This window comes from Stegostoma tigrinum, chromosome 1 (genome assembly GCF_030684315.1).
Source record: "Stegostoma tigrinum isolate sSteTig4 chromosome 1, sSteTig4.hap1, whole genome shotgun sequence".
NCBI classification, from domain to species: Eukaryota; Metazoa; Chordata; class Chondrichthyes; order Orectolobiformes; family Stegostomatidae; genus Stegostoma; species Stegostoma tigrinum.
In genome coordinates this window covers 82,738,361-82,758,337 of record NC_081354.1, presented here as the reverse complement: position 1 = coordinate 82,758,337, position 19,977 = coordinate 82,738,361, and the positions used below count along the sequence as shown (strand labels likewise).

Genomic DNA, 19,977 nt, shown 5'->3' with positions numbered 1-19,977 from the left:
TTTTAAAAACTATCCTTTTCCGATTTCATTCCCCAGAAAATAAAAATAATCTGTACATGATTCCCAAAAGCATGCTAAACTTCATCATCAAATGTATCTGTGACTTATTTTATGGCTTGGTGAACTACGACATCCTCAGCTGAAGTCCCAGTTGCAACTAAAAATGTGTTGACGTGTTTAGTTTAGAAACAATTCTGCATCTCAAAAGCTGTGTTCGCCATGATGTCCAATTCTGCCTTCTAATTGGATCATTTATGAAAGTAAATGTTTCAGCCAGTGTATTTTTGCTACTATTTCCTCGTGATTATTTATTCGTTTTGCATTGAAAACTTTCAATTCTCAAGTTATATGAATGCTGCTTTATTCTCTGTGCGTTAAAAGGCTTTTGTTTCTGCAGTACAACAGACCTGCTTCACTGATGCAGCTTTACTGGCTGTTTTCCCCACACCTCTGTGGTCAAAATGGAGGGTCCTGCCTTCCGCAGTTAAAGTGGAGGATTCCTGCTTTCTGTAGATGAGACGTAGTCGTCGTTTGATTTCCCTCTCCGGCGCTGCGCCCCTCGCACTGCGTGTGACGCCAGCTGCTGGCAGATGGCAGCAGGACCCAGGAAAGGCGCGCGGGCCACGAGCGGCTCTCACTAACGGCCGGCGGGAGCGCGAGCGGCCCGGAGTTGGCCCCGCCCCCGGCCTCTGTGAGTGGAGCAACACTCGAGGGCGGTAGTGTTCTCCAGGAGGCGTCCTGCGCTTTCAAACCTTCTTTCTTCATGAAGGTTTGAAAAAGTAATTCTGCAAGGTCCACCAGGAGCTTTTGCTGCGTGCAGCAGTTGTGCTGCGCGAAGAGCAAGTCGTTTGAATGAGACGAACAAAGTGAGATTAAGACGAGCGCTAGAGGTAAAGAAACTCAAATCTCGTTGATTTTGTACCAGTTTCTTATCTTCTGAATTATTTCCTTGTAAATCAGGGTTGGATTCTAAAGCAGTGATTTGTGCGACGGAATTAAAGGTATTTAAATTTTAAAGGTGGAAACGCGTTCATTGGACTGAAAACAATGATTCCCAGATCGCTGGTTAAAAAAAACAATAAACTTTGGGATCGGGGAAGGTGAGATATAGATCACTTTCTCTATTTGTTAACCACTTTCTTTGTCAACATCTGATAGCGCTGGACCATGATGTACCGTATAATTTGTACTCTTAGGTTATTGTCCCTATATTTCAAAAGGATACTCAATATAACTGAGATAATGGGAACTGCAGATGCTGGAGAATTCCAAGATAATAAAATGTGAGGCTGGATGAACACAGCAGGCCAAGCAGCATCTCAGGAGCACAAAAGCTGACGTTTCGGGCCTAGACCCTTCATCAGAGAGGGGGATGGGGGGAGGGAACTGGAATAAATAGGGAGAGAGGGGGAGGCGGACCAAAGATGGAGAGTAAAGAAGATAGGTGGAGAGAGTGTAGGTGGGGAGGCAGGGAGGGGATAGGTCAGTCTAGGGAAGATGGACAGGTCAAGGAGGTGGGATGAGGTGAGTCGGTAGCTGGGGGTGCGGCTTGGGGTGGGAGGAAGGGATGGGTGAGAGGAAGAACCGGTTAGGGAGGCAGAGACAGGTTGGACTGGTTTTGGGATGCAGTGGGTGGGGGGAAGAGCTGGGCTGGTTGTGTGGTGCAGTGGGGGGAGGGGACGAACTGGGCTGGTTTAGGGATGCAGTAGGGGAAGGGGAGATTTTGAAACTGGTGAAGTCCACATTGATACCATATGGCTGCAGGGTTCCCAGGCGGAATATGAGTTGCTGTTCCTGCAACCTTCGGGTGGCATCATTGTGGCAGTGCAGGAGGCCCATGATGGACGTGTCATCTAGAGAATGGGAGGGGGAGTGGAAATGGTTTGCGACTGGGAGGTGCAGTTGTTTGTTGCGGACTGAGCGGAGGTGTTCTGCAAAGCGGTCCCCAAGCCTCCGCTTGGTTTCCCCAATGTAGAGGAAGCCGCACCGGGTACAGTGGATGCAGTATACCACATTGGCAGATGTGCAGGTGAACCTCTGCTTAATGTGGAATGTCATCTTGGGGCCTGGGATGGGGGTGAGGGAGGAGGTGTCGCCTCCGCCGCATCTGCTCCCACGATAAGACATTCCACTCCCGCACATCCCAGATGTCCAAGTTCTTCAAGGACCGCAACTTTCCCCCCACAGTGATCGAGAACGCCCTTGACCGCGTCTCCCGTATTTCCCGCAACACATCCCTCACACCCCGCCCCCGCCACAACCGCCCCAAGAGGATCCCCCTCGTTCTCACACACCACCCTACCAACCTCCAGATACAACGCATTATCCTCCGACACTTCCGCCATTTACAATCCAACCCCACCACCCAAGACATTTTTCCATCCCCTCCCCTGTCAGCTTTCCGGAGAGACCACTCTCTCCGTGACTCCCTTGTTCGCTCCACACTGCCCTCCAACCCCACCACACCCGGCACCTTCCCCTGCAACCGCAGGAAATGCTACACTTGTCCCCTCACCTCCTCCCTCACCCCCATCCCAGGCCCCAAGATGACATTCCACATTAAGCAGAGGTTCACCTGCACATCTGCCAATGTGGTATACTGCATCCACTGTACCCGGTGCGGCATCCTCTACATTGGGGAAACCAAGCGTAGGCTTGGGGACCGCTTTGCAGAACACCTCCGCTCAGTCCGCAACAAACAACTGCACCTCCCAGTCGCAAACCATTTCCACTCCCCCTCCCATTCTCTAGATGTCATGTCCATCATGGGCCTCCTGCAGTGCCACAATGATGCCACCCGAAGGTTGCAGGAACAGCAACTCATATTCCGCCTGGGAACCCTGCAGCCATATGGTATCAATGTGGACTTCACCAGTTTCAAAATCTCCCCTTCTCCTACTGCATCCCTAAACCAGCCCAGTTCGTCCCCTCCCCCCACTGCACCACACAACCAGCCCAGCTCTTCCCCCCCACCCACTGCATCCCAAAACCAGTCCAACCTGCCTCTGCCTCCCTAACCGGTTCTTCCTCTCACCCATCCCTTCCTCCCACCCCAAGCCGCACGCCCAGCTACCTACTAACCTCATCCCACCTCCTTGACCTGTCCGTCTTCCCTGGACTGACCTATCCCCTCCCTACCTCCCCACCTACACTCTCTCCACCTATCTTCTTTACTCTCCATCTTTGGTCTGCCTCCCCCTCTCTCCCTATTTATTCCAGTTCCCTCCCCCCATCCCCCTCTCTGATGAAGGGTCTAGGCCCGAAACGTCAGCTTTTGTGCTCCTGAGATGCTGCTTGGCCTGCTGTGTTCATCCAGCCTCACATTTTATTATCTCAATATAACTGACCTCGTTTTATGTTCAACAACCGCGTTTTCTCAAATATTTCTTGTCACTTTCTTGAAGGGACGGCCTTGAATTACTTGGATCTTCAAAAGGAGCTTTTCGTTATGCCTGCGAGATTTGCGCAGTTATGTTTTAAAAGGGCATGCTTTAAATATTTTCACTATTAAAAATAAGACATGTTTCACTGGGTCAGCTTTAAGAGTCCTTAGGGGAAGTAGTAGATTTCTTCCCTGTTCCATTCCCACGTGCATTTATTCCTGTGTCTAGTTTTTCAAGAATTGTTTCTGCTTATCGCTTGTGGCTTGACAGTGAAACATGAATAATGGAGATGAAATGTCTACAGGCAAGGAGAAAATTGTTTTTGGTAAAGTTCTGTGCGAAAGATTTTTAAGGTTGAGCTTCAAGGCTGAATAGAAACTAACGAATGGGTAGGAAGTACGGTTTTCTCGCTGGAAACGAAATGCCATTGTGAAGTATACGACCGTGTTTGGCGCCTTAGGATTTGATGCTGGATCTAATTATTTCTAATGACCTGGATTCAGAAATTCAATAGAGTAGCCAGATTTGCAGATAATACCAAACCAGGTGGGGTGAAGAAATCTGAGAAGGCGGCTGAGAAATTATGAAATGAGCTGAATAAGAGCAATGCTAGATGAAATGTAATGCGGAGAAATGTAACGTGTTGTAAAGAAATAGATGAGACATGGATACAGAATGCTGTAATAGATAAGGATGATGCTTGAAGAAACCTAGGAATCGCTGCAGCCTCTGCAACCAACAAAGTTACATGAAATGTTGGACGATCTTGTCGAAACAGTTTAAATCAGAGGAATTAATGAGATTTCCATTTATCGTATTCTGCTCAGATTACACCAGTTTTGATTGCCAAGATATAGGAGACATTGACTTCAGTATTTAAATGCATAAAAGAGCCTTGAGACTGATTTCACCTGTCTTCCTTGTCCCCTCCCTCCATTTAAGTTTTGGCTTAGTAGCAGAGAAAAGTGTGCAAGAGGTGATTTTATAAGGTGATATGTAAGATGAGGGACATAGAAAATAAAAGCAAATTTTACTTTCTTAGACTATAGGGGTCAATACAGGAGTCCTGTGCTGATATTAGTAAAAGGTGATTTTAGAACTGATATTGAAGTTCTTTGCATAATGACTAAACATTTTTTTTTATACACAGCAGAGACAACCAGAATCCTGGAATTGTTAAACAATTGAATGCTTCATTGGTGCTTTGGAGAGAAAGACTTTAAGTTTCTGAATGGTTGAAAATACATTGATTTTACCAACTGAGGCCCCTTGTTTTCCCATTCAAAATCATCACACTATGTCACCAAAAAGAATAAAAGCAGTCATTATGCAAATTATTGTAAATGTGAATAGAAATGTTTTAGAATGTAAGTTTGCTTTCATGCTGATGAAGGCATCCCAGCTGAGTTTTTTGTGAATGAGAAATGTCTTTCCCAGTTTCTCTCAGATTTTCTCATGACTAAGTTTTAAGTGAAAAGTAGGAAGTAGCTCTTTGACCACTAAAAAATCATACATGACAACTATGGAAGATTCCTCATTACAATTTTAATGTTTCATCAGATAATTCTCTTACCTATATTTAGGGACCATTCCCTTAATTGGAACCTCACTTTCCACAATAAAAGAATGATTTTGTAAGTCCAATATCTAGTGGTATAGCCTCCTCAGAAAATGTCTTTTGCTGTAAATTGCTCTTTGAAATTGTCAGGATGTTTGATGTTCTCTTTTGACATCAGACTGTTGTCAAGTTGGGTAGAATATTTATGGATTGGAAGGCAGGTCATGAGAATTTGGTGTTTGTAAAATACTGGTGTTAATAAGATTTTTTGGGGGGAAAATTAGTGTGTCGTCCCTTTAAAAAAAGATGTGCTTTTTCTATGCTTAGACGTTCAAAAAGGATGTTGGTGGGCAGCAGCTTGTGGGTTTGCAGGTGCATAGAGTATCTGAATTGAAACATTTGTATCAAAAGACTATACAGTCAACAGGCCAAGCAGCAGTTTTGTTTTGTTATCAAGACAAGTTTTGAATTTAGCCAATTAATTTGAGCTAGGTACCCAGATACCAAAAAGTAATTAAATTTAAATTTGATGGTTTTTCCAACATAGGACCAATCCTATTCTAAATAATATTGATATGTCATCAAGGGTATAAAAGAGGGGACAATTGGACAAAGATGGGAGATCGAACTGCCATCTGCAAGAGTTAACAGTTCCCAGCTCTCAAAAGTGATTCGCCAGCTGTCATAGTCTTCACAAAGTTTTAGAGAAAGCACCATCCAAATCAAAGGTACCCACAGCACAACTAGTTAATATTCCTGACAGAAGAATTAGATGGAGAAGGAATTCCTGAAAAAACACTCAACGGAGAAGGCACAGACCCTGCTAGAAGACATGTAACCTGGCTGTAATTTCCAGAGACTAAATTCTATTTTTATTTTTTTTTTGTTTTGTATAGGAGGGGCTTGTATTTGTTGAAACAGTATACCATTAGAATCTTGTTATCTGAGAATAGTTAATAGTTAGGGGTTTATTTGGTTTGTTAATAATTTAGTTAATTTGTTCACTGTTCAAGTTAGATAAATAAATTGTTACTTGTTGATTACAAAGTGAGTGTCCTGGGTTTATTTTACGTAACCACTAAGAGTTGCTGAAAAAATGGATTACACCCCTTCCCACACTCCTCTTAACAGATTATAGAGTGAGGCACTCCTCTCTGGGTGTTTTGGTTTTTGTTGTCAGATGGGGGAGGGGTGGGGGTCGACCTCCACTTTATATAGTCTTCTCATTTATTGCCATCAGAGTAATATATTAGGCCTTTGTTTGTTGAAATTAAAGATTGGACAATAGTAGACTTCATCTTGGATATCAAAACAAAACCCAACACATTACTAACCCTCAATACTCAGCTAAGAGGAAGGAATGAGAATGCCTGGAGAGAGAGAGAGAGAGAGAGAGAGAGAAAGCTCTGTGTGTCCAGTTACCCTTTGAATGTTTGCCTCGACAATGATTGCACAAGAAATGCCAACTATTGTCATAGAATGACCTAGAAATAATTCTTCTCCAAACTGGAATAAAGGAAATTAGATCGTCAACTACCAACATTACGTAAAGCTGTCAGGTATCTATGGAATTTAAAACCCAGAAATGGTCACCCCTTATGGAATTGTACCATGTGATTTACCAAGGGACTCAAAACAGATTACTGGTAATCTTCCCACAGCAGATTTAACTATTTTCAAAACCCGGGTTGATTCCAAGTCCTGAATTAATGAACAGTTATCCTGCTTGGCTTCAAAATGCATGAACAGTTTGTTTTCATAGATGTTGACAGCACAAAATGAGGATCATTTGGGCTATTGTGTCTGTGCCGGCACTCTTGTCCCTTGCTTTTGTGACATTACATCCCATGAATAATAAATCTCTTAACCTCTCACCTCATTCTATTCGTCTATAAAGTTTAAATTGAATTTCTCTTACTACTGTTTTTTTCCCACCAGAATAAACTGTTTCCCTCATTTCACATTCAATATTGTTTATCATTTGAAAAATCTTGTGAGGTCGCCTTAGCCGTCTCAGCTTCAGTGAGATAGCCTTTGGTGCTCATGTTGTTTCTTATGACTACTTTTTCATCTCTGCTATGGTAGTGAATCTGTTCTCCACACCATGAATTTAACGTCTTTTCTATATTCATTGTCCAAATATGGACTAATGACTTTTCTGAGACAGAACCAAAGTTTTGAGTAAATATCTTTATAATGTCTTCATTGTTGTACACTGTTCTTGTTTATAAAACTCAAAATACCTTTAGTTAATTTATTTAACTGGGCTTTCAACAAAACAATTAATTTGATCTCCTGATCTTCAGTGAGTTTCCATTGGAAATTTCATTTTTCTGTCTACATTCTCCTGAAGATTCATATTGGCCTTCTTTCCTTGTCACCGCCTCCTCTCTTGGGTCATCAGTAAATTTTGATAATGAACTCTATTTGATTAAGACCAAATTGATGACATTGGGAACAAAAATGGACCCAGTTATGATCTTTGCAATACATAGCTTTCAATCTTTTTCCTAACTCTGCAATAACTGTTCCTGCTTGTCCAGCTTTCTCTTCGTGCTGCAAATGCTTTCTTCCTCCTGTCTTGCTTGTGGTATACTCAGCTGGTGATCTGCTGACATAATATGACTCATTCTTAGCCTATTATTTTCCTTGGAAAATAATAGTTTTTCTAGTAATTTTTGTTTCTGTTTCTGATTTCCAACATCCACAGTTCTTTGGTTTTTTTGTTTAGGGTTAAGTGTAGAATAAGGTTGCAGTGAGAAATCACAACTGAAAATGAACTACAATTTTCCCCAAGATGTTTGTGTCAATATATAAAAATTATGAAATTCATGACCTGCGACAATCACTGAAAGGATTCAAGACTTTTGTTCAACAAAACGGTTTGTTCAATTATTGGTAAATAGGCACTAAGCAGTATTTTAATGTAATCATGTGGTCACTAAATTAGCATATATAGTGTCTAATTTTAGTGCAAATATTTAAATTTAAGTCTTTAACTAGACTTTGTTACAATTATAACAGCATAGTTTGAAAATCAACAATCTATTTATTACTTGCAAAAAAGTGTATTCAGATACATTATCAATCTGTAAAAAACAGAGGACTAAATTTGATTATTTAAAGCCTGTGTGATCATGTACAATGTATTTGTAACTTGTGAATTCTCTGAAAATAAATTAAATAAACAAAAAAGACAATATTTGTGAGATTTTACTGCAGCTATGAGATTTATTGTGATGGACACCATTTTGAGAGGATTTATTTTGTGAGGCTTTCTATTTGTACTTTGAGTTTTAATGGAAATTGATTGTAAACTTCAAAAATGTAGTTTCACATTCGTTTGGGCCCGTACTTTTTTCATATAGGAAGATTTAGAAGATTGCTGAATTTGAAAGCCGCTCTAAATTAGATTAGAATGGAAATGTATAGTCCCGTGTACTCTCACATGAAAAATACATTGAGAAGTTTTTTTTAAGTCACCACACCGTTGTGCCTATACTAATGACAAAAGTTATACATAAAAATAATAAATAATAATAATAAAACAGTAGAATTAAGACAAAGTTTATCACAGTTCACTTAACGGTTCCTGGGTTCGGGGAATGTTGATTATAGGAATGGTGGAAGATCTTGAAGATGCAGCTGGGACGGGACTGTCACGCCGGGCTGCTGGATACTTCGGAAGCGTCCAAAGAAGACTGTCGTTGCTGTGCGGAGATCACGACTCCTGGGTGAGACCACCTGTGACACCGCTGGAATCCCTGCACGCCAAAGACAAAGACCCTCACATGGGGACGAGACTACTTCTTCAGGCACCTGCGTGTGTTCTGCGTTCGCTGGGAGACCCCGGGCTGGGTGTAACCGTGTCCACCTCATCCTGGCATTGCTGCTGCCGCCGAAGGCTTTAGAGAAAAGAAAACGACGAAGAAGGGAAAAAAAGAAAAAGGACAAAAGTTTTTTAAAAACGTAAAAGGAAAAATAAAGAGAAAGCAGACAGGAGCGGACAAGCCCCGCTTCTGCCTCCCTGCTCTACTGTCAACTTTAGGTATTGTAGTCACAAATTATATAGTTGAAATTTAGCGGAAAGATTTTGACTGTTACACAATTGGGCAGGGAAACCATCGAAACCCGATGTTGCCCAGTGCAATTGCTTCTGGAAAGAATTGCATCCTATTAACATTGAGAACTTTGAATGCAAATTGGGTATGTTTATTCAAGGGATATCACTGGCGAGACCAGTATTTATTCCCCATCCCTAATTGCCCTGGAGAAGGTATTGGTGAACTGTCAACTTGAGCCATTGCAGTCCTTGAAATGTAGGAACTGCTGTAGTGCTGTTAGGAAGGAATTTCCACGATGTTAACCCAGTGACAATGAACGTATGGTGGTATAGTTTCGCATCTGGATGGTGATTTAACTTGGAGATGAATTTTCAAGCGATGGTGTTCCAATGTTCCTACTGCCACTGTGCTTCTGAGTGGTAGACGCTGCAGATATCGAAGATGCTGTCTAATAAACTTCAGTGACTAACTCTACTGCATCCAGTAATGGATGGAATGAATGCATGTGGTGGATGGGGTACCAGTCACAATTTTGTGTTTGATAATATCCAGCTTATTGAGTATTGTTGGATTTGCACCTGTTCAGGCAGGTGGAGAATATGCCATCACATTGCTGTGTTGTGTGTTAAAGGTGGCAAACAGGCATTAGGAATTAGGAAGTGAATAATTTGCCGCAGAATTCCTAGCATGTTACTCATTCTTGGTGCTACTGTGGTCAATGGTAACCCCCAAGATATTGGTCATAGGACCTTTGGTAATGATTTGCCATTGAACATTAAAGGGTGATCACTGAGTTTTCTTATTGGAGATGATCTTTTCCTGACACTTGTGTGTCTTGAATGTTACTTGCTACTTATCAGCCCAAGTCCGGATGTTGACTGGATCTTGTTGCATGTGGACACAGGCTACTTCAGTGAATGATGCTGAACATTGTGCAATTTTCAGTGAATATCCCTAGCTCTGACCTGAAAATCCTGGAAACAACTGAACATAATACGACACTGTACTAACAAGCTTCTACAGTAATGTCCTGGATGTTGGTAGACTGAGTCTGTGTGGAGAGGTAATTGTATTGAATACAAAGATACAAAGTGATTAAATTGAATGGAAGGTATAATGCCAGAATACTATTAAGTCTCTTGAAGTTATGCTCATCTTTTGTATTGAATTGGTCAGACTGTACTTAAAATATTGTATGCAACTTTGATTTCTGCCTTTTGTGGTATATAAATGTAATTGACAGGTGCAGAAAATAGTAAAAAGTATAATCCCTGGTTATGAGCATTGGGGAAAGACTGGCGTAACCTTAAGCTTTCAGCCTGATGGGTAATGTTTCAGGGATGATCTTATTAAAATAAATAGAATATTTCAGGACAAATGATGTGAATCTGAAAATTATTTTTGATCATTTGAGTCAGAAGGTGTACAAGACACCAGATAAAACAGTTAAAAGCAAATGTGAAATAAAGATTACACAAAATTCCAAAATGCAAGAAATTTAGAGTCTCCTACTATGAACAAGACAACAAAATGTGAGGCTGAATGAACACAGCAGGCCAAGCAGCATCTCAGGAGCACAAAAGCTGACGTTTCGGGCCTAGACCCTTCATCAGAGAGGGGGATGGGGTGAGGGTTCTGGAATAAATAGGGAGAGAGGGGGAGGCGGACCAAAGATGGAGAGAAAAGAAGATAGGTGGAGAGAGTATAGGTGGGGAGGTAGGGAGGGGATAGGTCAGTTCAGGGAAGACGGACAGGTCAAGGAGGTGGGATGAGGTTAGTAGGTAGCTGGGCGTGCGGCTTGGGGTGGGAGGAAGGGATGGGTGAGAGGAAGAACAGGTTAGGGAGGCGGAGACAGGTTGGACTGGTTTTGGGATGCAGTGGGTGGAGTGGAGGAGCTGGGCTGGTTGTGTGGTGCAGTGGGGGGAGGGGATGAACTGGGCTGGTTTAGGGATGCAGTTGGGGAAGGGGAGATTTTGAAACTGGTGAAGTCCACATTGATACCATATGGCTGCAGGGTTCCCAGGCGGAATATGAGTTGCTGTTCCTGCAACCTTCGGGTGGCATCATTGTGGCACTGCAGGAGGCCCATGATGGACATGTCATCTAAAGAATGGGAGGGGGAGTGGAAATGGTTTGCGACTGGGAGGTGCAGGTGTTTGTTGCGAACTGAGCGGAGGTGTTCTGCAAAGCGGTCCCCAAGCCTCTGCTTGGTTTCCCCAATGTAGAGGAAGCCACACCGGGTACAGTGGATGCAGTATACCACATTGGCAGATGTGCAGGTGAACCTCTGCTTAATGTGGAATGTCATCTTGGGGCCTGGGATAGGGGTGAGGGAGGAGGTGTGGGGGCAAGTGTAGCATTTCCTGTGGTTGCAGGGGAAGGTGCCGGGTGTGGTGGGGTTGGAGGGCAGTGTGGAGCAAACAAGGGAGTCACGGAGAGAGTGGTCTCTCCGGAAAGCAGACAGGGGTGGGGATGGAAAAATGTCTTGGGTGGTGGGGTTGGATTGTAGATGGCGGAAGTGTTGGAGGATGATGCGTTGTATCCGGAGGTTGGTGGGGTGTTGTGTGAGAACGAGGGGGATCTTCTTGGGGCGGTTGTGGTGGGGGCGGGGTGTGAGGGATGTGTTGCGGGAGACGCGGTCAAGGGCGTTCTCGATCACTGTGGGGGGAAGTTGCGGTCCTTGAAGAGCTTGGACATCTGGGATGTGCGGGAGTGGAATGTCTTATCGTGGGAGCAGATGCGGCGGAGGCGGAGGAATTGGGAATAGGGGATGGAATTTTTGCAGGAGGGTGGGTGGGAGGAGGTGTATTCTAGGTAGCTGTGGGAGTCGGTGGGCTTGAAATGGACATCAGTTACAAGCTGGTTGCCTGAGATGGAGACTGAGAGGTCCAGGAAGGTGAGGGATGTGCTGGAGATGCCCAGGTGAACTGAAGGTTGGGATGGAAGGTGTTGGTGAAGTGGATGAACTGTTCGATCTCCTCTGGGGAGCAAGAGGTGGCGCCGATACAGTCATCAATGTACCGGAGGAAGAGGTGGGGTTTGGGGCCTGTGTAGGTGCGGAAGAGGGACTGTCCCACGTAACCTACAAAGAGGCAGGCATAGCTGGGGTCCATGCGGGTGCCCATGGCCACCCCCTTAGTCTGTAGGAAGTGGGAGGAGTCAAAAGAGGAGTTGTTGACGGTGAGGACGAGTTCGGCTAGGCGGATGAGGGTGTCGGTGGTGGGGGACTGGTCGGGCCTCCAGGACAGGAAGAAGCGGAGGGCCTTGAGGCCATCTGCATGCGGGATGCAGGTGTATAGGGACTGGACGTCCATGGTGAAGATGTGGTGTTGGGGGCCAGGGAATTGGAAGTCCTGGAGGAAGTGGAGGGCGTGGGTGGTGTCACGGACGTAGGTAGGGAGTTCGTGGACCAAAGGGGAGAAAATGGAGTCCAGAGAGGTGGAGATGAGTTCGGTGGGGCAGGAGCAGGCTGAGACGATTGGTCGACCAGGGCAGGCAGGTTTGTGGATTTTTGGAAGGAGATAGAAACGGGCCGTGCGGGGTTGGGGAACAATGAGGTTGGAGGCTGTGGGTGGGAGGTCCCCTGAGGTGATGAGGTCATGAATGGTGTTGGAGATGATGGTTTGGTGCTCGGGTGTGGGGTCATGATCAAGGGGGCAGTAGGAGGTGGTGTCGGAGAGTTGGCGTCTGGCCTCGGCGATGTAGAGGTCAGTGCACCATACTACCACTGCGCCACCCTTGTCTGCGGGTTTGATGGTGAGGTTGGGGTTGGAGCGGAGGGCTGCCCGTTCTGCAGGGGAGAGGTTGGAGTGGGTTAGAGGGGTGGAGAGGTTGAGGCGGTTAATGTCTCGATGGCAGTTGGAGATGAAGAGGTCGAGGGAGGGTAGGAGGCCTGGGGGTGGTGTCCAGGAGGAGGACTTGTGTTGGAAGCGGGTGAAGGGGTCAGTGGAGGGAGGGTTAGGTTCCCGGTTGAAGAAGTAAGCGTGGAGGCGAAGGCGGCGGAAAAACTGCTCTATGTCCAATCATAAGATAATAAAATGTGAGGCTGGATGAACACAGCAGGCCAAGCAGCATCTCAGGAGCACAAAAGCTGACGTTTCGGGCCTAGACCCTTCATCAGAGAGGGGGATGGGGGGAGGGAACTGGAATAAATAGGGAGAGAGGGGGAGGCGGACCGAAGATGGAGAGCAAAGAAGATAGGTGGAGAGGGTGTAGGTGGGGAGGTAGGGAGGGGATAGGTCAGTCCAGGGAAGACGGACAGGTCAAGGAGGTGGGATGAGGTTAGTAGGTAGCTGGGGGTGCGGCTGGGGGTGGGAGGAAGGGATGGGTGAGAGGAAGAACCGGTTAGGGAGGCAGAGACAGGTTGGACTGGTTTTGGGATGCAGTGGGTGGGGGGGAAGAGCTGGGCTGGTTGTGTGGTGCAGTGGGGGGAGGGGATGAACTGGGCTGGTTTAGGGATGCAGTGGGGGAAGGGGAGATTTTGAAACTGGTGAAGTCCACATTGATACCACAACTGCACCTCCCAGTCGCAAACCATTTCCACTCCCCCTCCCATTCTCTTGATGACATGTCCATCATGGGCCTCCTGCACTGCCACAATGATGCCACCCGAAGGTTGCAGGAACAGCAACTCATATTCCGCCTGGGAACCCTGCAGCCATATGGTATCAATGTGGACTTCACCAGTTTCAAAATCTCCCCTTCCCCCACTGCATCCCTAAACCAGCCCAGTTCATCCCCTCCCCCCACTGCACCACACAACCAGCCCAGCTCTTCCCCCCCACCCACTGCATCCCAAAACCAGTCCAACCTGTCTCTGCCTCCCTAACCGGTTCTTCCTCTCACCCATCCCTTCCTCCCACCCCCAGCCGCACCCCCAGCTACCTACTAACCTCATCCCACCTCCTTGACCTGTCCGTCTTCCCTGGACTGACCTATCCCCTCCCTACCTCCCCACCTACACCCTCTCCACCTATCTTCTTTGCTCTCCATCTTCGGTCCGCCTCCCCCTCTCTCCCTATTTATTCCAGTTCCCTCCCCCCATCCCCCTCTCTGATGAAGGGTCTAGGCCCGAAACGTCAGCTTTTGTGCTCCTGAGATGCTGCTTGGCCTGCTGTGTTCATCCAGCCTCACATTTTATTATCTTGGAATCTCCAGCATCTGCAGTTCCCATTATCTCTGATTCTATGTCCAATCATGACTGGTATTCGTTGATGTGTGGTTGTAGGGGGACAAAGGTGAGCCCCTTACTAAGGACTGACCATTCGTCCTCAGTTAGTGGGAGGCCTGGGGGGATGGTGAGGATGCGGCAGGGCTTAGTGTGGCTGTCTCCTCTGGGGTTGCTGGGTCTAGGCCCGAAACGTCAGCTTTTGTGCTCCTGAGATGCTGCTTGGCCTGCTGTGTTCATCCAGCCTCACATTTTATTATCAGGGTATAATCCTCCTTGTGCATTGTGAATAGGTTTGTTGTTTTCATCCAAGGTGTGATGTAGAGATTTCCTTTTGCTGCTGAGGATATTATGCTTAGCCTGCGTCACATGCATTTGTGAGTCATCGAATATCCGGCTTAACCTGCATCAGTACACAGATTTACATGCTAACCATTTTTGTGTCAATATCATCTGTCCCTGCTATATCATGGTCATGGTAGCTTGCTGTAGAGCTTTTGTTATTAGGACTTGTTCATCCTTGAAAATTGTCTTAAAACCCAAGTTCATCACTCTATGGACAAAATGAATAAATTGCTCAAGTACTGCTTTAACACTGTCAGACCACCCTGGATAATGATTTTCTCCAGCTCTTGTTGTTCATCTTTGGGACTTGCCAATTACAACCGTGCCCACTGGCTGAACAGGTCAGCCTTAACAGTGTCTTCAACTTCATGGCCTAGAGCATCCACCTATAATTCAAAAATAAATTTTTAAAAAATGCATTACTTCACATTTGTTCAGATTTAACTCCATCTGTCATTTCTCTGCCCAGGTCTCCAGCCTATCTGCAGTATCTTCTGGCCATCCTCTGCACTCAGAAGCTCTTCCAATCTTTATGTTGTCGGCAAACTTAATAATCAAGCTACCTACATTCTCCACTGAATCATTATATAACATTACAAACAACAGGGGTCGCAGCACTGATCCATATGAAGCACCACTGGTCAAAGAGTCCAGTCAGAAAAACTCCCTTCCACCACTACTCTAGGGGCAGGCAATGGCCTCGTGGTATCATCGCTGGACTGTCTGGCCTGCATGTAACTCCAGACTCTCAGCAATGTTGTTGACTCATAACTGCCCTCTGGGCACTTAGGAATAGGCAATAAATGCTGGCCTAGACAAGAAACACCCTCATCCTGTAAATGAATAAGAAAAGAAATCTGTCTTTAATGACTAATCCTGTTCTGTATACATCTTCCCCGGTCACCACGGATCTATGTAATCATTTTATATTAGCCTGCTACGAGGGGCCTTGTCAAAGGCCTTGCTAAAGTCCATATAGGCAAATCTACCTTCCCTCAACTGGCATTGACCCGAGCAGTGTAGAAGACAATGCCTGAAACAGCCCTTTCAACCCTCCAAAATCCTCCTTATTAACGTCTGGGGAGCTAGTGCCACAGTTGGGAGACAAAAACAAAGTTGCTGGAAAAGCTCAGCTGGTCTGGCAGCATCTGTGGAGGAGAAAAAAAGAGTTAACACTTCGGGTCCAGTGACCCGTCCTCAGAATGGGAGAGCTGTCTCTCAAACTAGTCAAGCAATGACCTGACAATGTCCCAGACACTACCAATACCATCCCTGGATATGTACTGTCCTACTGGCAGGACAGACCTAGCAGAGGTGGTGACGCAGTGGTTAACAGTCGGGAGAGAGTTGCGTTGGGAGTCCACAACATTTTCTCTGGACCTCATGAAGTCTTGTGCGCTTCAGGTTAAACGTGGGCAAAGAAACTGCCTGCTGATTACCATGTACCACCCTCCCTCAGCTGATGAATCAGTACTCCTCCATGTTGAGCATCACGTAGAGAAGCAATGAGGATGGCAAGGGCACAGAATGAACTCTGGATGCGGGATTTCAATGCCCACTAACAAGAATGCCTTGGCAGCAGTACTACTGATTGAACTAGTCAGGGACCTAAAGAACATAGTTGTTAACCGGGGTCTATGGCAGTTGTGAGGGAACCAACAGGAAAAAAACGTACTCTATCTCTTCCTTAGAGTAACCACCGCATAGTCCTTTTGGAGACAAAGTCCTGCCTTCACGTTGAGAATAATCTCCATCGTGTTGTATGACACTATCAATATGCTAAATGAGACAGACTTCGAGTAGATATAGCAACTCAAGACTGGGCCTGTGGACCATCAACAACAGCAGATTTGTACTCCAGTACAATCTGCAACCTTGTGGCCTGGCATTTCCCCACTCAACCAAGCCTGAGAATCAACTCTGGCTCAATGGAGAGTGCAGAAGGGCATGCCAGGTGCAGCACCAGGCATACCTGAAGATAAGGTGCCAATGTGGTAAAGCTACCAAACAGGATGTCTTGCATGCGAAACAGTAAAACAGCAAATGACAGAGCTAATGACCCCACAACCAACAGATCAGATCTGAGCTCTGCAGTTCTGCCACATCCAGTCATGAATGGTGATGAATGATTAAAAAACTCACTGGAGGAGGAAGCTCCACAAATATCCCTCCATGCTGAAAAAGCCCAACACATCAGTGCAAAAAGGTAAGACTGAAGCTTTTGCAGCAATCTTCAGCCAGAAATACCATGTGGTTGAACCATCTTAGCATTTTCCAGTAGTCGCCAGCATTACAAATTCGTGTCTTAAGCCAATTCGATTCGATTCACTCCATGTGTTGTCAAGAAACAGTTGTAGACACTGGATATTACAAAGGCTATGGGCCCTGACAATGTCCTGGTAATAGTTCTGAAGGCTTGTGCTCCAGAACTTGCTGGTCCAGTACAGTTACTGGACCTACTGGCATCTACTGGACAATGTGGAAAACTGCCCAGATATATGTACATAACAAACAGGACATATCCAACCTAGTCAGTTACTGCCCCATCAATCTACTCTCGATCATCAGTAAAGTGATGGAAGTGTCGTCAGTGTTGCTATCAAACTGCACCTGCTCAGTCACATCCAGTTTGGGTTCTGGCAGGGCTTCTCAGCTCCTGACCTCATTATAGCCTTGGTTCAAACATGGACTAAACATGAGCTGAATTTCAGAGGTGAGGTGAGAATGACAGCCCTTGACATCAGGGCTGCAGTCAACTGAGTGTAGCATAAAGGAGCCCTAGCAAAACTGGAATCAATGAGTATCTGGGGCAATCTCTCCAGACCTGGCACGTAACAAGATGGCCATGGTTGTTGGAGGTCAGTCATCTCAGCTTCAGGATATCACTCCAGGAGCTCCTCAAACTAGAGTTCTATGCTCAACCATCTGTAGCCGCTTTATCATGCGGTCAGAAGTGGGATATTCACCAATGATTGCGCTAAGTTAAATGATTCCTCCGATACTGAAGGAGTCCATGTTCAAATGCAACAAGATCGGGACAGTGTCCATACTTGGGCTGACACATGGCAAGTAACATTCAGGCCACATTAATGCTGAGCTATGTCCATCACCAATAAGACACAATCTAACCACCACACCTTGACATTCATTGAAGACTTTGTGACAACATGTAGGTGGTATTAGTGACGCTTCATTGTGAATTTATTATAACATTTGTAAATATATATATTCACAAAACTGATGATGAAAAGTGACCAAATGTTGTTTTAGGTGTAAGTACAAGAATGAAGATACAGAGCTAGATATCCTTAGTGGTATGTGATGTTCTAAACCTATCTGAATGAAAGCTTTCCATTTCATAACACCCACATGAACGTGAAACTCTGTCATGATTGACTCTCCAAACATCGGATATTGTGAAGGATTCCATCTGTTTTCAACCTTTAATTTTTATTAAACAGCATGAACTGCGTAGAAAGATCAAACTTTTAAGCTCCATCTGCATTCGGGATTATATGGGAATGCTGACCAGGGGTGGCATAATATTTACAATTAATGAACTTAACGATAGGATAGAGCCTAAAGGGAGAGAAGAACAGTTGGTCAGACAAAGGAGTTGATAATCATCAGGCTGGGAGGGTGAATAGTTGTTAATGGGAAATATTAGTGACTAACAACAAGTGGTGTGTAGGCAGGCTACGTGATAACAAGGCCTGGTGTGTGGTGTTGGGGACTGGGACATGGGAGAGTTTAGGCCCTAAAATTTTTGAACTTTATATTGAGTCGGTAAGGCCACAAGGTCCACAAGCAGAAAATGAGATGTTGTTTTTCCAGCTTGTGTCGAGCTTCACAAGAAAACATTTGTCCGTAGAAAGTGGGAGGAATTGAAGGAATTGACTCCTCCCACTTCAAGCCCCAACCCCATCTTCTACCTACCAGCCTCATCCCGCCTCCTTGACCTGTCCGTCCTCCCTGGACTGACCTATCCCTCCCTAACTCCCCACCTTCACTCACCATTACTGGCTCCATCCCTGCCTCCTTGACCTGTCTGTCTCCTCTCCACCTATCTTCTCCTTTTATCCATCTTCTATCCGCCTCCTCCCCCCTCCCTATTTATTTCAGAACCCTTTCCCCTCTCCCATTTCTGGAGAAGGATCCAGACCTGAAACATCAGCTGTCCTGCTCCTCTGATGCAGCTTGGCCTGCTGTGTTCATCCACCTGTACACCTTGTTATCTCAGATTCTCCAGCATCGGCAGTCCCCATTCTCTCTCACTACTGCAGATTTGCCTCCAATGTCACAGATCCTTGAATTAAGACTTTCAGGATCACAGCCAAGTTGATGCATCTGAGTGTGGACAACACTGAGGCTAAATGCAATGTGCAGGGATTATGTTAGGACATGGCAGTCACGTCATTCCACGCTTACACTCACTTTCTGAATGAGATGACGAATCACTGGTGATTCCACATCTCTTGGAGGAAAAGGTGCATTCTCTGCAAAAACTTTTCACTGCCCTTTTAAGGTTCGGGGGAATGTACAGTGGCAGTTCATATGCCCACTCTCCTTCCTGAAGCAGTTTGTCAAGAATAGCTGTACAAAATGTTGCTTCTCACAAATTGAGCACTATGCTACAGGACGCTCAAGCATTTCAGTACAACTTGGTAGTCTATGTGCACTTTGAAACATTGATGTGTTACTGTTGAGGGAAAGGCGCAAAGGAGATTCCCCAGGCTTCCTTACAATCTACTAGCTATCATGAGAGACTTCATTGCACAGCATTCAGATGCACTATGCTGACTGAAAGCTTAAAAACTTCATAACTTTAGCGTCATTCAATGTTTACTGCTGATTTTTTCACTCAATTTATGTTTACATACATGAAAGTGGGATCATGAAGTAAACGCTCAAATGGATAAAGGTACACAGCTTTTCAGCAACAGAGAGGAGCAAGTACTGTAACAATAACAATGTGTCTGTTGCACTGAACCAGGGCTGCCTTCCAGATTAACAGAAAATGTTTAAACAATTAAAGGAAATCCAAGGCCAATTTCCTCATCTTGGAAGTGAGTTTTAATTTGGTTTTCTCTGCCTTTAGCACTCATTAAAGCATTTCTCAGTCATGATGTCTTGGATGGCCATCTTCATCAATATCCTCACCCTCGACTACATCCTCAGAAAATTGGTTCTCCATTTCTTCTGCATTTAGGGCATGTCCCATTTGTCAGGTCAAGTTGGGAAGGTCACAGTGTACTGCAATGATGCACGACACTCTTTCAGTCTACACTGCAAGGCTTTGCTAGAGCCATCCAAGCATTGAAATTATAACATAGGGCTATCAATTTTGATCTACTGTGCCTGGTGGAAGTATGAATAGTGTTATACCTTTTTACCCTGCATCAGTCTGAGAGTTTTATAAAGGTATCATGAGCTGTGTTGTGTCTCCCAGAAGCCATTCTT

General features: G+C 45.2%; 1 protein-coding gene across 18 annotated transcripts in view; it reads left to right on the top strand.

Moving 5' to 3' along the window:
- The first annotated feature begins 621 nt into the window (after positions 1-621).
- Positions 622-19,977, top strand: part of LOC125458783 (prominin-1-A-like) — a 240,952-nt gene continuing 221,596 nt past the window's right edge. For 4 of the 18 annotated variants that reach the window (XM_059646731.1, XM_059646726.1, XM_059646735.1 and 1 more), the window contains exons 1-2: positions 777-890; positions 14,987-16,723. The gene's annotated coding sequence lies outside the window, so the exon portion shown is untranslated. Of the gene's footprint in view, positions 891-14,986; positions 16,724-19,977 lie in introns of all 18 variants that reach the window. The other 14 variants (XM_059646722.1, XM_059646711.1, XM_059646719.1 and 11 more) reach the window with 9 other exon arrangements.